Source organism: Struthio camelus, chromosome 9, assembly GCF_040807025.1.
Source record: "Struthio camelus isolate bStrCam1 chromosome 9, bStrCam1.hap1, whole genome shotgun sequence".
Lineage (NCBI taxonomy): Eukaryota > Metazoa > Chordata > Aves > Struthioniformes > Struthionidae > Struthio > Struthio camelus.
In genome coordinates this window covers 19,792,156-19,815,005 of record NC_090950.1, presented here as the reverse complement: position 1 = coordinate 19,815,005, position 22,850 = coordinate 19,792,156, and the positions used below count along the sequence as shown (strand labels likewise).

The 22,850-nt window shown below is 42.6% G+C and overlaps 1 protein-coding gene across 2 annotated transcripts in view; it reads left to right on the top strand.

The window, feature by feature from the left end:
- Window positions 1–22,850, top strand: part of OSTN (osteocrin) — a 168,108-nt gene that overhangs the window by 13,516 nt on the left and 131,742 nt on the right. Inside the window, exon 4 of one of the 2 annotated variants that reach the window (XM_068954412.1) lies at window positions 1,009–4,343. The exons of the other annotated variant lie outside the window; for it this stretch is intronic. The gene's annotated coding sequence lies outside the window, so the exon portion shown is untranslated. The remainder of the gene's footprint in view (window positions 1–1,008; window positions 4,344–22,850) is intronic. 2 annotated transcript variants of the gene reach the window in all.

Genomic DNA, 22,850 nt, shown 5'->3' with positions numbered 1-22,850 from the left:
CACTAAGCAAATCAACGGGAAGGCTTTGGGTTTGTTTGTTTGTTTGTTTTTGTTTTTTCAAACTGCCATAATTCTCTATGAATTAACATTTGCCTGAGCATATTTTTAGTTAACTGAGTTTTACTTGAGCTAGGGTCTAAATTCTTCCATCTACTTTCAGAGAAGACAAAGGACATTCCCTAACTAATTTTACATGAAGCCTCAGTTTCATGCAAATCTTGAAGAAGCTTAGTCTTACATATGGAAAATGAATGTTAGTTAGTATTTGAAAACATTTTTAAAGAATATGCTAATTTATCATGGCTTGTGTGACTTTTGACTCCGAGCAGTTTGAGAGTTCTCCAGATTTTGACTGATTATGGCCTGAACTCTCCCAAAGCAGAACGGAACATTCAGGAGTCTTCTAATTTCAGAGCATTCTGAATTTCAGTATGAAAACAAATGTCACCTCCCTTGAAAAAAGCATAAAAAACAGTTAAAATAATTTCATTTTGAAAGATCATTTGGAATTAAAAAATGGGAGTGTTCAATTTAAAACAGTGTTTCAATATTTTACAAAATCTTCGTTCTGGGTTTGGCTTTCTAACACCACCCTGCTTTTTCATTTAAATGAAAACAATGTTTTGATTCAAAAATAGTTCATTTAAAATTTCCCCTGTACCTCTCTTCTTGGCCACAAGTTTACTTTGGAAGTGCTTGTTCCAGAAGGCATGCAACTATTCCTGGGTGTAGGCCGTAGCACTGACTGCTCTACTGTACTCGGCTGAAGTTACAGGAACAAGATTAGGAATATTGACTTGTTGTAGGCAGGCAGAGCCTGTATCTGGGGTCTATCCTCTGAAGAGGCATGTGGCATCAGATTGCTCCCTTTGACAGCTGTTACCAGAGGAGTCTGAGTTAAGGTGTGCGTTGCTCAGTTCCATAATGAATGTGCAGAGCAAGTGATGGCCGGTGAAATCAAAAATGACAAGTTCAAAACCAATGAAAGAACTACTTTTTCCATTCTAGGTACAATTAGACTGGGAACTCAATGTCATTTGAAGTTATTGTGGTCAAGAGTATCAGAAGATGCACAATAAGTCTTGGACTTGAGATGAATGTATGTATGTATGCATTTCTGTGTGTACATACATAATAATCCTAGAGTTATCATAACTCATTCTAACACATTTGAAAGTAATATTAAACATTCTGCCGCTGTGTTTCTGCCACAAAGATGTTTAGGCCCTAATCTGTACTTGGGATCTAAGTTCCCATTGAAATCTAGGAGCCAAGATAGGCTTGTTTCCAAATACTTTTGTTCTCTTGCTGTGGTATGTGCATTATTCCAGCTCAGTTAATCTGACCTGAGCATTGTGGCTCCAAGGAGTGACCTACTGTGCCAGTCTCAGTGCTCTTGAAGATGCAGTGTGCAAGCAAAACCCTGGCCAACCTGGTGGTATATATTGGAGTGGAAGGGCAGGCTGGCTGGCTACGCTGGCGTCATGTCCATAAGGCAACAGGTGCCAGTGGAGTCAAGTGACTGGGAGCTGCCAAGGATTGTGTGCGCACACCCAAGCTGTGAGTTTCGAAGCCATTGGGAAGCAATGAGTCAGCAGAGAGAGCAGAAAGGATCTGATAAATTCTATGTCAAAGGCTTGTTCCAGTCCTAATTAATCACATTCAATAACAGTTCAATTAAAGCCATGAGTTAAAAATTACCAAGTTAGCCGCATACACTGAGATGGACACATTCAGGGCTGAGATAAAAATAGCCTGGCAGAATGTGAGGCATTGAATAAAGCAAGAATCTTCTGGGACATTTCTGGAAATTGTTCAGGGCTATTTTCTGTGTCCTCATTCTCTGACAGATTCTAGTATCGCTTTCCTTCTCTGACCTAGGCCCTTCACAGCTTCTCTCCCACACCTTATCTCCTGCTAAAGAGAAAAGAGTGGGAGCTGCTTCTGCTATGAACATGGCAGAGAAAGAGCTGCTGTGATTAGGGAAGCAGGAGGGAGCCTCTCTGAGAAACTCAGTCCCATTCTGCTAAGAGCTCTCTGTATACAGAACCAAAAGCCAGACGCTGGATGGGAAGCCCTGGGGAGACAGATATAGACAAATCAGCAAGCAAAAGGTATATAATTAAATAGGAACAGTCCCAGTAACAGCCAGCGGTTCCAGCAGTTCAGCAGTCAGCCTTTGGGCTGCTGGATACTGTACTCAGATTTACCGATAGAAAATACGCTGTGCAGCGTCTTCCTTCTCACTTCTCCTGTAGATCATTTCTTTTCTTAGTTAATCTGTTTTGTCTTATCATTTATGGCTCTTGGAGTATGTTCATCAGATACAACAGGGTTCTGACTCGGCCTGCTGGCTGGTAAAATAGCAAGTTAAGTGCCAGTCATCATCCTGGGTTTTATGGCTTTAAAAATTCAGTGGTATAAACACACCAAAAGAGCAGAGAAATTCTTAGACTAGTGGGAGGCAGAAAACACCAGATTTAAATTTTTCTGGGATTCTTTTTATAAGAAAATAAAAACTAGACAATAGAAATTGTAGTCTGTAAGCCAGGCCCCTATTCTACCCTTCCTCTTTGAGGTAAAACATTTTTTGATCACTTCTTTAGGCAGTTCTTCCTACTTTTTCCATTTTTTTAGTCCTTTTGGAATGTATCAGAGAGAGATCCTTCATTGGAGAAAAAGGGAGTACAGTTAAAATATCAAGGAAATCTGAGTTATAGTAAAAACATACACGCACACACGCACACGCACACACGCGCACACAAAGATGTCCCTGCCAACACATCAGCAATTTATCTATGTTGTCTCTATAAGTATCAAGCTGATGGAGTCACTGACTCCTGCCTCGCTTGAAAGCTCACCTGTAGAGTAGCTTCCCCTTAACCAAGGGTGGTGTTCCTGAACATTTCTTCTCAGCTTGTGAAGCTGGTTCTGCTTTGCTTTACTTATCCTATCATATAGATTCTTCCTTCAGGTTCCAACATTTATTTAAATTTCCAGAATCAAGAGCACTGTTTTGTTTTAAACCAAACATGTCTTGTTTTTACTTGAACTCAGATTTCACTGCTCAACCAAAATCTTACTAGAGTGTAGAAAGAGTGACTCTCACACCCAGTGCATCTCCACTATAGGGCTGTTCAGAATAATAAACTCTCAGCTCATTTTGCACTGAAAAGTATGAACAAATTTCAGTTGAAATCAAGAAGCAAAATATATAACATTTTAGGTGAACAATTTGGAAGCAAAGTTAATCAGAGCTGTTTTCCTTTACATCACCAACTGAGAGAACACTGGGGCGGTACTAGTGATGGGGCTAGCCAGAGCAATGCATGTGTGAAAGTATGGAAATGGGCACTTTGGAGAGGAAAACAGTGGCAAAATGAACGTTCGAAACAGCAACCAGATGAGTAAATGGGAATAATTTCTTCAGGACACTGTGCCTTTCTGGCTTCCAAAATAATAGGTGTTGATGTGCAGTTGCTTGTTCACAGATGATTCAGAGGCCACTCAAATCACAGGAAAGGCATTATGAGCTGTCTGTTTGACTTATAGAGGCAACTCTTTACTTATTCAAGCCAGAGATGCATAAAGGTCTCTCTCTAGGATGAGAGATGGGCGACATTTATTAAAAGATGGACAACAAGAGAGCAGAGGAATATGGGAACTCTCACGGTTCCCAGAGCATCTTCATCACCTTCTTCTAGTAGCTAATATTGCTGGTGACAAATGTGGAACTACAGCCTTTGCAATCCATGCTTCTAAATATGTCTCAGGGCCCTGAGGGCATTAACAGGCTTTAATGGCCCTGACCAACCTCACCTGGGACCTCCACTCACACCCTCCGCCCATAGGCCCAGAAGACCATTTAAGCTCAGGCTAGGACACTGAATCCTGCTCTGAGCTATGTTGTAGGGATGCTGATTTTCAGAGTGACTACAGCCATGCTCTTGCCTGGCCATAGACCTTATTGAACAAGATCTGTGGGCTGACTTCCCAGCTGGAGCTTGGATCTACCTTGTCACCATGGACCTGTCTGACAGTCACTGGACCTCACCTGTGGATTGGCTTCCTGGCTTGACCTCAGACCTGCCTCATCACCATGAACTTGTGTGACTTGTGGACTCTTGATTGGACCTGTCTGCCATCCCCAGCCTCCCTGGCTTGCCCTGTTCAGGTACTATGAGATGGTGTTCTGCCTGGTGAGACTGAAGCCCTGCCAGCTGGTCCTTGCTGCTCTCTAACAGTATACTTGACGCCCAGGACACAGAATACCTCCATATTCTGGCTGGAGTTCTTCTATCTGGTGTTTCAGCTATGAACTTGTAAGGCAGTCTTCAAACTTGGTAAGTGCATCAAAGATAAACCTCTAATTCCAAGGTTTCCCCTCCCTTGAGGCAGAAGACAAAAACAGATTAAGGCATATGCTCCTCCTGCCTCCATGTAAAGCTTTGTTTTGAGGCAAATGTGCAGTAGCCTGTCCCCAGCTACCATCTCTTCCACATGCTCCTCAGTTAGGTGTGGTGCAGGAAATCTGGGCTTGTTGCGTGCATGCAGCCTGGCTGTTCTGCATGTGCAGCAGGTCTGGCCTACACGGAGCTCTGCATTCACAGAAGCCAGACTTGGCAGAGGGAGGATCAGATCTGTGATGCTTGGAGTTATCAGCAGCCCATTAATAGGTTTAGCTAAGACCCCACAGTATGCTAGATGGTAAGCCCTTTTTGGCAAGGACTGTCTAGTGTGTATGGAGCACCTACTATTATGTGGTCTCAGTCACACTTCCAAGTGCTACTGGTAATGTAAATACTCATTATAGTAATATCCAAGCTTCAAATGCCTTTGCTATGCCTTTGATAAATTCACATACCAGAGAGGGTTGGAATTCAGAAGTAACAATAATGGACCCTATTCTAAAAATTGTGCTTTCATCACCGGCAGAGAGTGGCAGTATGCAAAGGTGGGTGAGGTATGTTGTCAGATAGTAGACACAGTAGCTCTTGGGAATAAAGAGCCAGGATTGCTTCCATGAATGCCTTGAGGATTGTTTAACCAATAGTACACATTCTGCTCATTTAAAATACTTAGCTCTATTCATTAGTTCAGGAGGAACCTGTTCTCTTTACCATTATTATTTGCAAATCTAGCTCTTACCTGGCTAGGCTGGTGACAGGTTACGCTATTCGACAGGCTTTGGGAGTCTGTTTTCACAGCTAGTACTGGAAGGGTGAAGGGAGCTGGTATACTTGAAACAAATTACAGCTCAAAAAATTACTTGGAGACCATCAAATGCAGTGAGTTAAAATTGATCAAGGTTGGCAGTAAGGACTTAATGCTTACAAAGTGCTGGAGAAGCAGAGTGTATGGACTCCAGTAACCTTTGTGTAGGGGAACTTAGCTCACTAGACTGTGATGGTACCTATAGAGTGGGTTAATATGGGCAGTCCCAGAGCTCTAATCACCCAGTGCTTTGTGTGAGGAACATAGGTAAGTGAACTGGCTGTATCTTGCTGTCATGAGGAATAGTCCCACTAAGCTTTAAAGAGGAATGAACATAAGTTTCTTGGGATGGCCACCCTCCTTGATCCTGGGATTGTAGAGTACCCGGGAGAACAGGTCCGTGATTTCATCTGACATCCCTTAGGCCTGATCACAGATTATATTAGTGTGCTCTTGAAAGAACTGCATGTAGCCAGTGCTAAAATGTCATTACTTGTGTTGCAAGCTGGCACCTTTTTAATAACAACTTCTCTGAGCCAAGAAACTAATTATTCCCCAAATGACTTTGCTTTTCTTTGCAACTTCCATCTTATTTCTGCCTCAGACCGGGAAGCTTATCTGCTCTTGGAGAGAAAGTGAGGTTTTTTATTTCCTACCTCTTTCTAGTACAATATCTCTCCAACTTTTCAACAAGGCAGGCAGTTTTATGAGGCTGTTTAGCTTTAGCAATGTATCACCAGTGCAGCTGGAAACAGACAGGTCTGGCATTTTTGTTTTGAAGAGGAGATCTGCTCCATGACTTTTTTCTCCTCCTGAGAAAGTTTCAGATCCATTTGATTTGCAGACATACTGTGATTGCTTTTTGTAGCAGTGCAGTACAGCTCAGCACAAGCACCTGTGCTGTTTAACTTGTGTTCAACCTATTATGATACGGAAGGGACTTCATCTCCATTACATACATGTTGTCAAATATCTATTTCACTTTAAAATATATACATAGATCTGACCATGCAAAGTTTGTTATATATATTTTCCTATTGAAGTAAATGGTACTGTTCAAATGAATAAAAAATTGCAGGATCAAGTACTAAGTACATGCATATATATATATAGGCAAAAGTACCTGTATATATGAGCTTTTACTATCAGTCTTCCTTATAAGAAATTTAGAGATTGAGAGTCTCTCTTCGTGTGAGAGCAGCTCATGTAATATGGTGAATAGAAGTGAAGCTGTCATGTCTTGATTCCAGCCTCCCAGTCCTGGGAAGCAGATGTCCCTCTTGCATAGTTCCCAGCCCTGCCTATGAGACTTCCAGATGAGCCTAAGCCAGCCTCCCTCCAGGAACCCCTGCAGGAATGGGTTTTGCATCACATTTGAAGGCTAGTCTTTAATGTTAGCTCCAATGGGGAAATTTGGCTTAAGGCAGGAATAGAGAACCCAGTGATTGCAGGACATGCTGGCTGCATTTCTAGGCCTTCTTTGAAGGGCTGTGGAGTTTGAAAAACTAGTTTCAAAACTTATTTTGTTGTATAATATAAATGAGTTATTTCAAGGGAAAATTCCTCTGAATCAACCTACTGTGTTTTCAGACAAATCAGAGCCTGTGCTATGCGAACAATAGACACTGCAATGCCAAAGCCTCTCTTGCTCAGTTGCAATAGCCCATGCACTTTTTATGCTGGTGAGCTGCAATCTGAATCCTTATGTTCCTGAGCTGTGTTTAAACCAAACTAGTTAAGAAGGTCTGGCATCAGAGAACAAGGTAAAGGATTGCAGTCCCCCCAGATTTCACCTGTGACCTGGGAGCTTTGGTAACATATGCACTGGATCATAGCACTGCGCGGGTTGCTCCTTCAAATAGTGCTTGCACAGATGTCCCAGAGGATTCCAGTCTGTTTCAGAATTAAATGTCCATTTTTTGTAGACCAATGTTTAATCTGTAGTGTCTGACAATTGCTTTGCAAGGGACGTACCTTCCCTTCATGATCTGCTGCCTTATATTGTTCTTCCTTTCTTGCTTTCCTCCTGCTTCCTCTTTTCCTCTCTCTGACTTTCGCCTTTGTTTTTGTTCCTATAGCTAATTCTTATTCTTTTCCGGGGGTCTGCTCCCATCTTTCCCATTGCATCCTCTTAAATTTAAAAGATAGTCAATATCTGCTACAGAGGTACAATTGGCAACTCCAAGTCACTGTTCTGGGCTCTCCGCAGTTTTAGCAGTTTCTGTATTGGTTATACTCAGGTCCTATCTTTACATCTTGAAGAGTCAGAAGGTTTTTACTGCCTGGAAGCTGGAATTGTGCAAAATGTGGACATTTAATGCAGAGCATCTGTGCGTACTCAATGGCCTTTATACAGTCCGTGGATTGTAGGCCTGGCAGCCTCTATGCTGCTGCTAAGATATGATGGAAAAAAGCATTGTTCATATGCAAATAAATGGAATTTATAGGAAGGAAAGGAACCACATAAGTTCAGAGGAGCCTTCTAGACTTCATCAGAGGTGCAGCTGTTCTACTGGTTTAATCTCAGCCACCTCAATTTGCTCAGCTCTGTACTGTAAGGCTGTCAGGACCTGGTGCTGTTTGTAAGGCGTAGATCTTCAGCTGCATATCCTGTTATTGGCCTAGCACTTCCACTAGTGATGGTTTACTAACAGGTCAGATCCGGATTTCAGACCTTTTTATTTCTACTGGGATTTTTGTCTTACTGCAATTTATGCAAAGGAGCCTAAATCTGCCAATATAAGAACAGAAGCAATCAAAATCATCATGCTGATAGATTTTCATAAGCACTCTCTCAGCAACATGCTCTCATGAGCATGCAAGCTACTTCTCTGTATTGTTATTAATTCTGTTATTGTGAATGAAATCTCAGCTAGTCTGCCATGGCAGGCTTAAAAAGGTGGGAGGAGGGAGAAATCTTACTAGCTCAAGAAAAAAGTAGAATAAAGACAGCATAGCTCCTGACCTGGTCTCTGACTGCTACTTGATCTCTTCAGACATGTTCCTTATCACTGTTCATTGGCTTTCTAGCTCAGTGGGTTGTACAGTTCACAAAAGGAGAATGCAGAGGTGATATAAGCTCTTACGTCTACCCAGGTGCAAGTGAATTAAGGATCAAGTTTTTTTCACTTCAGATAATAACAGCTTTTTCTAGATGTAAAGGTGTATTACAGTGATGATAGAGAGAGTTTGAATGCTTTAACCAATAGTGCCGGCTCAGTGAGACTTTAACAATGGCACAGTCACAACAAGGATCAGATTCACTTGAAAATTGAAGTTATTTCCTATCAAATCTGGACACAGCCTTTTCTTGAGATCCTCAGAAGAAATGCTACATGTTTCCATCCTCAGAATAATGGATCTCATCATGACCATTTGATTTATGGAATTACTATCAATGCTTAACCAGAAAAGCAGGGCCACTGAGGGATAGGCTAAATATAATTGAAGAGTGATATCTGCACATATACAGAGACAGGACTAGTCCGATTGCAAATGCAGCTTGGCTTGACCATCTTAATGGTATTCACTTAAAATAGTTATTGAGTGCAATAGTTATTTTATATATATATTTGTTTATAGATTACATCTGTTTAGACAATCTATCTCTCTATTTGTCTATTAAACTGTTTAAACAACTAAGCACCCAGTGTGAGGATTTGTCAAGCTGCTTGTTTGTAAAGCAGGAATATGCAAGTAGTTGTCACTCAAGTCCAGGGCTCAGAAAAGAAATAAGTCTTTGAGAATGTATCATGGTAAAAGCCTTTGTAATCTGGATTTTAATCAAGTTTACGTGTTGAAACTATTACAAATCAGATGTGAAGAGAAACCTAACCTTCAGTTCACAGATTACCAAAAGAACTGGGAAAAGAGCAGCCAGTCTGAGAATATCAAAGGTCAGCCCTGTCAAGTAACTCACAAAGAATAAACCAGGCATTGGAAAAGACCTCCCACTCATTTAAACAGTGTGTAGGTTTTGCTTGCTAGGGAAAAACCCTGAAATGGACAGGCAGGGGAGAAGGAGGGTACCATGATCTGTACGAGCAGCCCCCTCACTGCCTGCACATGCTTCTGCTTTAAAGGGAGGACTCTGCTTTTGAACACAGAGCAAGACAAAAATGGGGTAGCACGAGCAGTGTCTGGGAGAACATGAGAAAAATGTGCCTGCTATGCATTACTTTAGGAAGCACATAGAGAAGGCCCTCAGCGTGCCCAGAGCAGTTGCCTGGAGCTGTCCCAGTCTTTGATTCAATCAGGTGTATTTCTCCAAAAGGAGCAAGGAACTTGGCTTTTGCTAAAACCCCTTGCTAGCATGCTTGTTTTTCTTTCTACGTTTTTCTCTATTCTGTTCCCTCCTCAGTTAAACTTGTTTGTTCATTGTTCTTTTCTTTTTTTCTTCTATTTTAAATTTTCAGTTAAGCTCTAGCTTGTTTGATTAAAGGCTAAAGGGAGCAGAGCTTGGGGATTGGCTAAACCTGTCCAAATTATTATTATGGACTTGAGAGGTGTGACAGGTGTAAATATTCAACGGCTTCCCTGCTGTGACTCATGGCCACAAGACAGGTACTCCTTGACAAGGTGAAGGCAAGTATAGGATATCCAGACTTCTCCTTTGTCCTTCAGTTTGCAGGAATAGCTGGGCAAATACTCTGCCTGACTCTAAGCTTCAGAAAATCAGGAAGAAGACTTGCATGAGTTTTAATGAGCTGTGGGTGAAGTTCTTGAGATGTTATATTCAGGAAGGGAAAACATTGGAAAGCTGAATTTGTGCAATGCTCTTTTAAAGTGATGTGAAAGAGAACAACTCCTTCAGCCTAGGCAAAAGGAGCCTCACTTTGTGAAGATGAGGCCAATGGCAGAAAGGACCAAGGAAATGGAGTGTCATTTCCCATTCAGGTGCCAGGCTTGGCATGATAGTGAACAAAGTTGAACTTGCCCTATCTGTGCCTGGATAAATATAAATTCCCAGCTTGGCCAGTGGAGCAACTCTGGCTGTTGCTAGAGTCATAGGTCACAACCAGATCACTGCAAGCTGTGATGTATATATGCCACACTTGTTTTGGGTGCAGATCAGATGTGTGTGATGGGTGTGGATTGTTCACTGAATACGGGCTTCAGCACTTTTTAACCCTGTCCCAAAGGCTGAAGTCAATTTAAAGATGCTGATCTTGATAAAAGCAAACTGTTGCTATTGAACTATTTTTTTAGGCTGTTTTTCCATTATTAATCATGAATGCACTGAAAGAATTGATTGATAGCTGTTTTAGCATTAAGCAAGGTATTAGAAAGAAATTGAGGTAAATATCACTAAAAGGTTTTGGTGAACATTGCTTGGCTTTCAAACACCTTCAAATTACGAGCAGAATTTTTCACAAAATCACTTTTTTGAGCAGCTGTTACAGATGAGCAGTGAACCCAGAATAACTGCTTTTGTACCCTTCCTACACATCAGTGCAGCTCTGCAGCCTAGAGGAGCAGACTTGCGGTCGAGTGTCTCTTCAATCTCTTTGCCCTATATAGTAGCTTTTTAGCAAGGAAATGCACTACACCCTTATGACCAGAAGATGGCAATGAGAAATGAGGTTTTAAACTTTATACTCTTAATTTTATCTCTTTATCAAGTATTGTACAGTGATGCTTCAAGCTATCACAGTTTACACGCCAAAGCCTTCCAGATAGATTTCTTTGACTAATAAAAAAAAAAACACCTCTGCAGAGATGGGCTTGTTACAGAAGGCTGCTTTATAACACCCAGGAGATGGTTAAGATCATTTTTCCTATAGCTGCTTTTTCCCAGCTGTTTTCCATGGACTGTAGTGGTTGAACTTTCTCAAGTTTTCAGCAGTTGGCTGGAAATTAGCTCAGCAATGTAACAGGTAAAGTTGCAGCTGGGCGCCAGGATCCCAGTGAAATTGCCACACCATGGCCTCAGCTAACTGATTTCCTGGGTGCTGACTGAGAGTTCTTAATAGTGGTGGTGGTGGGCTGTATCAGAAATTTTTGATTTATCAAAAGTTTAATATGATTTAGTAGGAATTTAGCAGCTTTAATAGAACATTCGTTGTCAGAAGTTCCTCAGTGCAGTCAAAATCAAAGCTGGGTAGTCACCCTTCAGGGGGTAGATGTGTGGGAACCTGTCACTTGCCTGACACAACGAGGTGAGCATTGTGCTCCCTGTGTGGCTCCGAATCTGGGAGTGGGAACACCAACTTCATTGTCAGGTATAAACTCTAGACCATTTTGTGCTGCATTTTTGTCACACTCACCTATGGAAAGCTCTTGATTATTTGCACAGAATGAGAAAGATTTAGAAATCTTCAAAGCTGTTCCCACTAAGCTATTTTTTTCACACTAGCTCTTTATATACATATATATTTTTATCTATCTATATAAATATATATAAGGATTAGTTTAATGGAATCAGCAGAGGCATACTCTAATGGACTGGCAGAAGAGATTTCTATCTTCCTTTAACAGTTCTGTGCTTGACTGCAAACAGATCTGTGTGCATCCTACACATAAACATGTGTATATGATTTTTACTAATAGGGATCAACTTAAAATGGAGCTATTCTCGTATCTGTGTGAATTATCTGTTCTCTCACCAAGGGCAGAAGTTCAGAAGCTGGTGCTAAAGTTAGGGTGAAAGCTTGTCTTATTGCCTAAGATGATAAAGCCATCTCTTGAGATAATTACTTCATATCCCATCATTTCAAAATCTCCTGCTGATGTTCTTTGGTAGGTACTCGCTCACTTACACAAACTGACTCTAGCTCTTGGACCTGCCACTTTGAATCTCTTTTTGGGGAAATGATAGCATTTGAGGCTCTCACTTCACTGTCAGGTAAGGGGATGGGACAATTCAGCATGCATCGTGTACTGTAGCAGTGATTTGTGTACCAGTGATTTACTCTAGTTTCCTTCTTCAGCTGTTATAATGAAGAAACTCCAGTGTCCTCTGCTGTTTAACAAATCAAGCAGACCTAATGTCAACAAGGAAGCAGCTAATCAAAGCCTGTTGACGTAAATGATCAGACTCAAGATAACACAATTAATGTACGTGCCTCCACAAGTGCCCCTTGCCCATTCTGTTTGTTCTTCCTTGGTTTCAAATTAACTTGGCATTGTCATTCACCTTCACTTTGGGCAGCATGGGCGGACAGTCCCAACTCTATCATTTTATGGGACTGCATACATGAAAGTATCCAGGTGCATCATTATCCTCACTACCTCTTCTTGTCACATGTTGGAGCTGGAGTCAGCTTTCCTCAGGAACAGTCAGCAGATGTTGTCTCCAACAACAAATTTGGGTTAGAGAGGAGAGCCCAAGTTGATTTGTTTCTTTTATGGGCCATATTCTGATACCCTGATTCCCACTCAGGTGGGTTTGACTGCAGTGGCATATGGCAGGATGCAGCATGAACAGGTTCTTTCTCCCTCATCGCTCCAGGGTTAATCTTGAGGTTTTTGGACACATGCTGTCACTCAGCCATTGCTCAATGTGTTAGGGTCACAGGACTGGGACTGCAGGAGCTAACACGCTCAGAATAACTATGATTGCTTCTGTTATAGTCCCTGCTCAGCAGGGTGATGGACATGGGGCAGAAGCTGAGCATTAGTACTACATTCACAGATTTGCAGTATCTGGAATCTCCACATCAGAGGCAAGGAAGATTGTTGCCCCTGCCTGTCCAGATACCCTGCAGAGCTTTGTGCTGGGAGTGGGGTGGGGGTCACTTCTGAATAAGAATCTAAATTCAGGGGCTTGTCTATTTGACTATTTGCATTCAAGATCCCATATCCCTCTCTACAGACAAGGATTGTCCCTAATCTTTGACCCTGTTGGCACATTTTATCTATAGGCTGTGTGCCAGTTGGCTGCTGCTTTCCTGGCTTGTTTGAGGCTATAATAGAGAAGAAAATCTGATCAGAGAATTTTTCTGCTAAAGAAAAGAGAATAAGACCAGACTCAGCAGTGCAAAATGCAGCACCCACAGGTCCTCTGACAGGAAAATACCATGAGAAGGTAAGATATTACCAGTTCTGCCCTTTCACTCTCATTTTTCACTGTTTTTGAATGTGTTTTTCTAGTCTTTGCTTCTCTTTTGCTTACATTCCTCATTTCTGCCTTTCACATGCAAAACATTTTTTTGGCAATAGGCATAGAGACCCCAATCTGACATTAGATTCAATCTAGCAAGCACTCACTGGGACTCCTAGGCTTCTTAAAGTTAACAGTCTGAAAAAGTGAGTGGTTGGATGTGGATTCAGCTGTGCTAAGGCATGTGCAGAGAAGCATTACAGTTAATGTGAATGTTCTCCACCATTTTTGGCAAAAGGCAGGTACCAAGCAATCCAAACCTCTTTACATCATGGCAAGGAACAAATCAAGGCTCTGATGTGTTCTGGGCAGTAGATTGTGGAGCATTCATGAAGGAAGAATAGGAGTTATGCTAGCCATCCTGGTTATTCATCATCTTTTCCATCAGTTTAGCCAGTCTTAGGTATTCAAGTTGTTCTTTCCCTCATTTTATTTCCCACTAAGCACTACTTTATTTTCTAGGGAGCACAGAAATAAGAATAGGAAATTAATATAATGATGACAAATGACTGCTTTGGCCTTCTCTGGAAAGACTGTGATAACCTGGGTCTGGTCTTTGTGTGTTCCTCCTGCCTTACAGTAAGATTTCACTGAGGTGGCTCTGGACTGGCACCCCTCCAATTTGGCGTGTGTCTGACATTGTTCAGCAGGAACGCTCTGTGCAGACCCAGGCACGCTCCTCTCCTCAGCATCAGAGGGGAAAAAAAAAAACAAGAGACCTTGGTCCTGAGTTCGTTGGCCTTATCGGCACTCATGGCCTCCTTTTCCAGCTTCAAAAGTCTGTTGCAACCCCAAGACCAAATCATTTGTGCTATCTGGTAAATCCCTCTTCATTTACTAACATTAGATAACTGGATCACTTGGAGTTGATGAATTATGCTTCTCCACTGCAGGTTATCACTAGAGAGCTGAACATCAGTAAATCACTAACTATTGTCACACTATCTTGTTCAGCTTAAGTGCCATTTAGGTTCAAAACCGATTCCACAAAGGCCCATGTAGAAGCTGGACCTCCTACAGGGTAGAGAATTTGTAATTAAAGGTTGTTTTGTACTCTGCTTCTCTTATCCCTCAAAGCTGAGAAAAGTTTCCTAGAAAAATTTCAATATAAATGTTTTCAGTCAGAAAATGTAGTTCTATCAAAATGAAACTACTTCAAGAAATATTGTTTGTGAAGGAATTTTCACCTCAGAAAATGCACCCCAAGTATTTTTCACTTTATCTTTGTCATGAAACTTCTTAATTTTCCTTTTTTTTTCTTTTTCAGAATGAAAACAAAGGCTATAATGTAATTCCATTTTATGGAGCATTAGACCTGTTTTCAGGCTAGTTGCACTGAAAAATTAGTCAAATGGTAGATGGAAAGATTAATCAGATATTTTGAGTTGATATAGGGATGGATTACTATGGAATTGCACTGTAATCTCTTCGAGCTGATTTAAAAATCAGATTTCAAGGGCTTCTCCAGCTCTTTACTGAGAGGTTCCAAACTCCCTGAAAAAGTTAGGATGTAAAACGGCTTTTCGTTAGCCAGAATACAACTATTCACTTATGAGTAAACAGCTGAGGTTGGCATCCCAACTCTTGCTCAAGCTGGGTAACTATGAGTGAATGTGAGAGTGTGAGTGAATAAAAAGAATGTGTTGTGTGAATAATTATTTGCCAGAACTAATAATAGCTTGATTTTTATTAACAGCTTAATGAATTAAAGGTGTGGTAAGAAATACTGGCTGTGATCTGTCTCCTTCATACTTCATTCTCTGTTAGGGAAAACTTACCACTGCTGTTGCAGCAGGCAATCTGAACTCTCTCCCCTAGAGTCTGTGGTCCTGGGAAGGACAGGCACCTATGTCCAAAGTGACTGTCTAGATGAGCCCCACCGTCAAGCTGTTTTCCTCAATTTTTTTTTTCCACTCATAATTTTGCTTCTGAAATGCAATGGTATAAGGTAATGATGGACTTATTCTACTTTGCGGCAAGGGCATAATGTCCTGAAGGATCTTCTCCAGAACAAAGAATCAGTATAGGGTCCAAACTACATCCCCCATAAGTTGTACATTTGTAGCAATACACAGGCTTCAAGCAGAGCTCTTACACAAGGATATCCACTGCCTTGCAGAGAGCAAACTGCAAGGGTAGCTCTCCAGCCTCAGTTTCCTGTGTTATATTGGGACTAGGTAGACCCTCTTCTGCGAAGCCTGTAATGCAAGCTAGTGCAGCACCATCAACAGGGAACTGGGCTCCAGTGAAAACAATCTCATGGCCAAAATGTACAAATGTCTGCAGTGAGGAAGTTTGTTTGCAGAACAGATGCCCAGAGTGCCACCCTACAACCCTGACACAGGTGCATTCTCCTGCACAGACAGGGATTCAAGCCCCTGCCTTGAGGCTATGATGAACCAGGAGGATGCAACCTCAAGAGAGGCTTGTACCCATGCTTAGCTAGTGGCCTGTTAGAGATAATGAAAGAGGAGAGGCTTCCACTTGCACAAGCTTTCCAGTATTGGGGCTATTGATTGGTGATTAACTGGGAAGTATTGGGAGGAATATAAGCAGTTATTTTCCCTTCTCTGTTAATCTGGAATAACAGAAGATGACCAGTTATTCCATTCATATTAAACATTAGACATGAAAGAATCTCATTAAAATGCTCTAGAAGAAGGGAGTTAATTGAGCCTTTTTGATCTGTGGGTGTTTCTTTCAGAAGGTTTGACCCTGGCTTGTGTCTGGCTTAGTGCACTCAGTTATATTTTAAACAGTTGAGGTTGAATTATCCTTTTGAAAGGGAATAAACACAGTCAAGGTTAATACAGAAACCACAGAAGTGACTATCTTGAAATGCCTAGCAGAATGGTTAGAGGTGGATTCCTGGGTTCTGTTCTCAGATGTAGTTAGACATAAGGAAGACAATATGGGTTTACATGTAAAGGAAAGTGCTGGATCACAGTCTAGGTACTGTTGGATAGTCAGAAGTCCAAGGCAGAGGACTACTGAATGACTATATGTTCAGGTAGGTGCTACATGAAGAGATGGCTGATTGAACAGGTGAAATTTTGAAAATCCGAGGTACAAAGGGACCTTCAGATGCTCTCTGTCCAACCCTCAGCTCAGACTAGGCGAAACTTAAAAGTTAAATCAGATTGCTCAAGGTATTGTCCTGCCAAGTTCTGAATATCTCCAGGGATGGAGATGTACCACCTCACCAGGCACTTGCTGCAGTATTTGACTGCCTTTGTGAGGAATGTTTTCCTTACATCTGGAAATATATTCTTATATTTATGCTTAACTCCAATGATGGAAATTAAAGACAAATATAGGAAACTTTTGGGGGAAATCAAAAGGGATTGAAAACTGCTAAGGAGAAGAAAGACTGAGCAGATGCTGTTGCTCAGGTGATAAAATTTAGCTTGAAGGCAAATAAGATCTTAAGGTAAGGGAAAGAGGTGATGTTCCTCTCTCCAAATCTTCCTCAGAAGAGGAACCTAAGAAGTTAGGAAAGACAAAGGAAAATAATAAACAAATGCTCCTCACAATTCTTTGCCCTTTCTCATCTATGCCACTGAATGTTACTGTTTGCTTCCCTGTTTCTTAGTTTCCTGTTGCCTTAGAATCGGAGAGGAGTGATCTTGGATAAGCGTTGTAATTCCTTTCTCCGCTTCAGGGCCTGTCAGGGAAGGCAATGGGCTTCCAGCTGCCTTGGACAAGCAAGGTTTGCTGATCTTATGGGCTAGTGGCCAGTACATTTGCTTTGTGCATTGTAGCCTCCATCGGAATGCAAAGAGTGCCAGCCTTGCATTTCATTAATTCCACCATCAGTTGGTCTGAATTCATTGCTACTAATACAATGCTTTATTCTATGTACTGTGCCAGGGGCCTTTTTCTTTTTCTTTTTGACACCATGTGTGACCTCCTGTTATTTCTCAACAAATGTTGGCAGGTACAACACAGCCGGCAGAGCAAAACAGCACAGTGTGCCACAAACTGTGGAGTGCATCCATGCTGAAATGAACAGCCAATTCCAAAAGTGGGCTGAAAAGTTAAATCAATAAGAAATGAATACAAAAATATTGCTCCCCTTTCCTCCACCTTCTACTACTTCTACCTTCCCTTTCACACATGTATCTCTCCTGAACTGGACTTGGGCAACAGCCCAAAAAAGATTATTTTTGATTTCCTTTCTAAACTTTGAAAATTTCCCCAGATTACTGTAAAGTTATGTTTCTGAGCTGGTCCCAAGCAAAGCACCAATTCCTTCCTCTGAGCTGATGTTCGTCCCCTGCTTTTTTGCCCTCAACAGGAGGGTTTGGTCTGGCCAAATCATTTATTACAAATAGCATCCCAGGTAAATGTTGGGTTCCCCCACTGTATAAACCACTTGGATCTGGTGTGCATGAATGGTCCTGTGGAATAGCAGAGCAGGGTGAGACATTGCAGTTAAAGGCATAGGGAACCTGACCTTTTCTAGTGACAGAAGTAGCTATAAAGTTTTTAACTGCTCAGATGCATGGTAAAGGGCTGTGTAGTGTTGTAGAGTGTGTCTGCTGGAGGTTTCGGGTTGCTGCTTTATTAATATCACCTACAACTTGTACTAAGGAACAGGTGAACCACCTCAGAAACGCCCACTCACACCACAGCTAAATCCAGCCTTGCTATGCCCCTCTCCCCTCTGCTTAAGCCATAGAAGAGCACTTAGACACTGCTGTCAGCCTGGGGCTCTGACTACTGTGACTTGCATGTTCAACCTTAAAGAAATTCAGCTCTGTCACTGAGGACTAACACACAAGCATGTTTGGACGCATCTACTGACAGAGATTTATTTAGTGGCTGTCAGTTATAGCACAATTAATTTGACCTAGCAACTTAGGATGACCATGGTAGGAGGCCAGTGCAAGTGTTTGTGGAGCAGATACATTTTGGGACACCCTCTACACCCTGACAGAGTCATGTATATTTTGTGTGCTGAGAATGGGGCACTGGATTTCAGAGTCCGGAGACGTGTTCCCCTGCCAACATGCCTTTCAAGAAGGCAAGGCAAAAAGAAATAGCTTCAATACAACCATCCTGCGAGCCTGGTTCTGCAGAGAATTGTCTTTTTTTTTGGCACTGAGGACAGCATTTTAGAGCTGATGAGAAAATCTAATAGGCTGATTTACTTGGATGCTTCGGTGTTTCTTTGACTTTAGCCAGGGAGGCCACAAGGGAGGTAGAGAAAACCCAAATATAATGCTGCATGAGGCTTGTTTGTATGCACTGGGGCTTGCAGACACTTGCTAAACTTGCACCTGCACGTGGGCCAAGTGGAAAAGGAGGGCAGGCGAAGGCAGAGAAAGTAGTTAGACCTTGCAGAGGCAGATTAACTTACCAGTCAGCAGCTCCAGGTGAGACCATGCAGGCTGGAGAAGCATATGAGCAAAGCAGGAGGCCTATGCCTGCCTGTTTGTACATCCTCTCTGCAATCATACTTCCTTGCAGAGGATTTCTGCTGTTCCAGGCCCTCTGACTGCACCCTCCTCTTCCTCCCCGTGGGAGCAGCCTCTGAGAGCTGGGGACCACGAGGTGGCAGTGGTGAGATAATATAACATGCAAACAGAGAGGATAACCCAAGTCAAAAAAGAACAGAAAATAATCTATTTCTCTCCTTCTCCCTCTCTCTCTCTCTCTCTCTCTCTCTCTCTCTCTCTCTCTTTTTTTTCTTTTTGTGAGCAGCCCTCACTTTCCCCTCTGCTAAACTGCCCATGCCAGAGCAAAGTGGAGGATAAGCAGAGTGTCTGGGTGAGGCATACCAGGATAATGATGGGCTGCTAGCATGAGCATCTGACCTCTTCTCTATTTTCTGCAGTCAGCTGGTCCATAGGCGCCTCGGTGACCCTTTCAAGGCCACAGAAGAGCTCTGTAAGCTACTGGGGTGAATTTAATTGCTCCTCTTGCCACTGCGTTTTGGAGGGAGAGGATGGCATGGGTAGCAATAAGGAGTTAAGAATAAGCAAGTCCTGAGGCAGAGAACAGCAGGCAGCAGCAGTACTTGATATTGTTTGGAAATGGGCCAGAGTGGCCAATCATCCTGGCCTCAGGGCTCGCCTGAAGACTTGTGAATCACAGAGCCACAGAGAAGGCAGTGCAGGGGCAGTTCACTGGAGGAACGTAACAGTGCCTCAGTCCCTGGTATCTGTTGTTAAAGCTAGGCATGTGCCCAGGTATTTGCAGATGTTCTCACAGAAAAAGCCATGTCCTTGGACACTGTCTGACTCTCAATTTGCAGTGTATTTAGGGAACAAGACATGATATGTCCCCATGTGAGGAGGAGCCTTGTTGCATTTTCGGAGTAGCAGCATCAGCATACACAATGCCTGCTGCTTTGACAGACTCCTGGGCCTCTGTTACAGTGCAGAGCACAGAAACCTAGAACATAAGAGTATGCTAGTTTAGCATCCCACTGTGCTGCTGTCTCTAAGCATGATCAGGCCCGTTTGACTGTCTATACCAGAAAATGAATGAAAGCAGAATTAGCCCATCACTAGCCACTCTTTCCTCTGCTACCTTTTTGTCATCAGTATCCAGAGGCTCAAACTCAATTTTACCTGCTCTCAGTGCTTCTTTGTGTGTTCTGGGCACGTTCTTTGGAGACCTACTTCAAAATGAGTACTGGTAGATTTTTCCTTTCTTATCAGCCTAGCAAAAATGTCTGGAAGTGCCCTTGGTTTCTGGATTTGTGGTGTGCTGATAGTCTTCCCTCTGTGAAGTCTGAATTAGATTAGGACTAACTTTATAAAGAATTTTAGATAATATCCACCACTGTTCACAGCTCAGCCAGGGTGTAGCCCAGTAGTTTGAATAGACTGTGATTTACTGCCACCAGTGGAATGAAACAGAATCACTTTCTCTGATTTATCCTCTATTGTAGTTAAATATTTACACAGCATCAAGATCTTAGTAATTGAATGGCTAACAGATAGGCAGCAAATGTTTATACACCTCTGAAATAGCCACAGGGCCATTGAGGCAATGATATTTCATACTGATAAAGGGTCTTTCAGTAAGAAGAAACTTAAAACTCTTTCAGCTACATTTTGTTCTCAGGGGTAGTACTGGCTCATGCTGATTTCAGCGGGTTTTTGCAATTTTTACAGATTGCAAGAATGAACCACTTAATTCATTTCAGCAATAGTATATTTCTGAAATGTTGTGGAGGAATGCAATAGCTTTTGCGCAGCAGTGTTGTTGACTATTTCAGATAAGAAGGAAAAAAAGAAAAAAACAAACCCACAGACAGAAAAACAGATTAATGTGCCTTGGAAGGAAACTGAAGCTGGTAGATTTAAACAATACCTACTACTATTAAATCAAGACTTCTCCTTTTACTTGCAAAAGGGTACCATCAAGTATTTAATGACCCATAGGGAATCAAAATTATCTGTTTCCTGAAGCAAGAAGGAATCATTTAATTCCCACTTGTTCTGTTTAATTCTAGGTCCAAGTGAGGAAACTGGAACTCAAAGCAGATGCAATAGTTATAAATGAGTCAAACTGTTGGATCAAATTCTACCTCATTCACAGTAATATTCAGAACTTGCAAGTAGAGCTGATCTGGGCTATGCTATTGTCTGTCAGGTTAGGATTTTGTCTTTGGCTAGCCAGCAGTGCACATTTGTGGGACAATGAAGATACTTGTGTCCTGGAACTGTATGGCTCTCTGAGCACAGAAACGTTATCCTTGCTTAAAACTAAACAGAACTGCATGGAAACTTTCTATTTACAGAAATTTTCCTTTTCCAGCCTTTTTTTTTACCACTGTTTTTTAAGTTGTCACATAGTTTTGCATTGCTAAGATTCAAGTAGGGGACTAGAAGGCAAAGGATAGGCAGTGGAAAGGCATTTCTTATGTTCTTTCCCTTGATTACTGAAACTTGTCTTAGCAGCTGATTATCATGTAAATCTAGAGTGGATGTTAGAAAAAGTGCAGTGAAACATTTGATTTTTTGGGTCCCATTTACAACTGTGTAACTTAGTCTCTCTGCTTTCTAAAAGCTTTTCTTCTGTCTGGCATCCTAATCAATGGAACTGAGATCAGAATTCAGACAACAACAATGACGCTGAATACAGTTTCCAATATACTGGAGCCCGTATTCCTGTCTGGAGAGTCTAGCTAATCCTATAACATACAAAATAAAGTACCGATGATTGATTGTAAATCCCTAGTAACATTTATCTTGCTGCAGTTCAGTTCAACTTCAGTTATTAAGCTTGATACCATATGTGAAATAAAACATGCAAATGCTTCAGAGATTAGAAGGGATGATGCTTCTCAAAGATCAAAGGGATTTTTCGGTTTGACTGTCCTAGCTGGGGGCAAGTAGAGTATATCTCTTGATTCTTCCCTATCTGGGATAAAGTGCAGTCTGTAACACCGATAAGGGGAGCTTTCCAAAAGACATTTTCTCTACCTGCAGTGGTATGTAGTAGGATACTTGGACATGCAGTCTCTGGAACGTGCCTGGACGTTATCCAGCTAGCTCAGAGCCTGCACAGGGGAGCCCAGCACTGTGTGTACCTGTAAGCTGTGTCAATTATGTTTACCAAAGATGCTGTCCTGTGTGGAGGGTCTCTCCCCTTGCTTCCTTAGTCCAGCACTGTGTGTCCCTGTAAACTGTGTCAATTATGTTTACCAAAGATGCTGCTCTGTGAGGAGGGTCTCTCCCCTTGCTTCCTTAGTCACAGTCAAAACACCAGGCATAGATTACCTCAAGAGATGAAAGAAAGTTCATATTTTTAACTAGCGACTGTCATGGGTGAGCTGGTCCTACCAACACCGGGAGACACTGGTAACTGGTCTGGCCTGCCCTGTCCCTCCCACCGCGGCTTGCGTCGGGCTGGCAGCCGCGGGCGGAGAGCGCGCTTCCCGCGGGCAGCGGCGCGGCGCTTCAGCACCCTGGACAGCGCCGGAGCGGCCGCGGGCAGCGGGGCTCGCTGCGCAGCTGGGCGGGTATGGAAGAGCTGGGGGATTCCTGCACAGCTAGACCGCGTTGCTGCCCAGCCGGTCAGAGACGGAACAGCTGGTGCCTCGATGTATAGTTGGGCATGCACTGGCACAGCTGAGGCCGCTGTGAAAAAACTGGACAGGCAATGGCACAGCTGAGGTCTGTCTGCACTGGCTGTGACAGTGTCTGGACTGCACAGCTGCACAGGAAAAGGCATGGCTAGTACAAGTGCAGCACAGGTGTTTAGGCACAGCTGGGGCCTCTGAAGGACAGTGAGCAGGCAGTGGCACGGCTGGGGCCTCTGCTGCACTATTGGGCATGCCCAGATCATCTGTCTATGCAACAACACATCTAGGGCCTTTTCTGTACATCTGCGGATGTACTGGCACAGCTTTGGCCTCATCTGGACAGCTGCATCCAGACTGGTACAGTTGGGCTGATGTTGGCCCACCAGGGCATCAGCAGCTGGGGATGTAGCAGCTCTGTTGGGCATCCTCTGGAGCAGCTGGGCATGCTGCAAAACAGCTGGGAATCAGCTGTCCTCGATTTCACACCTGGGC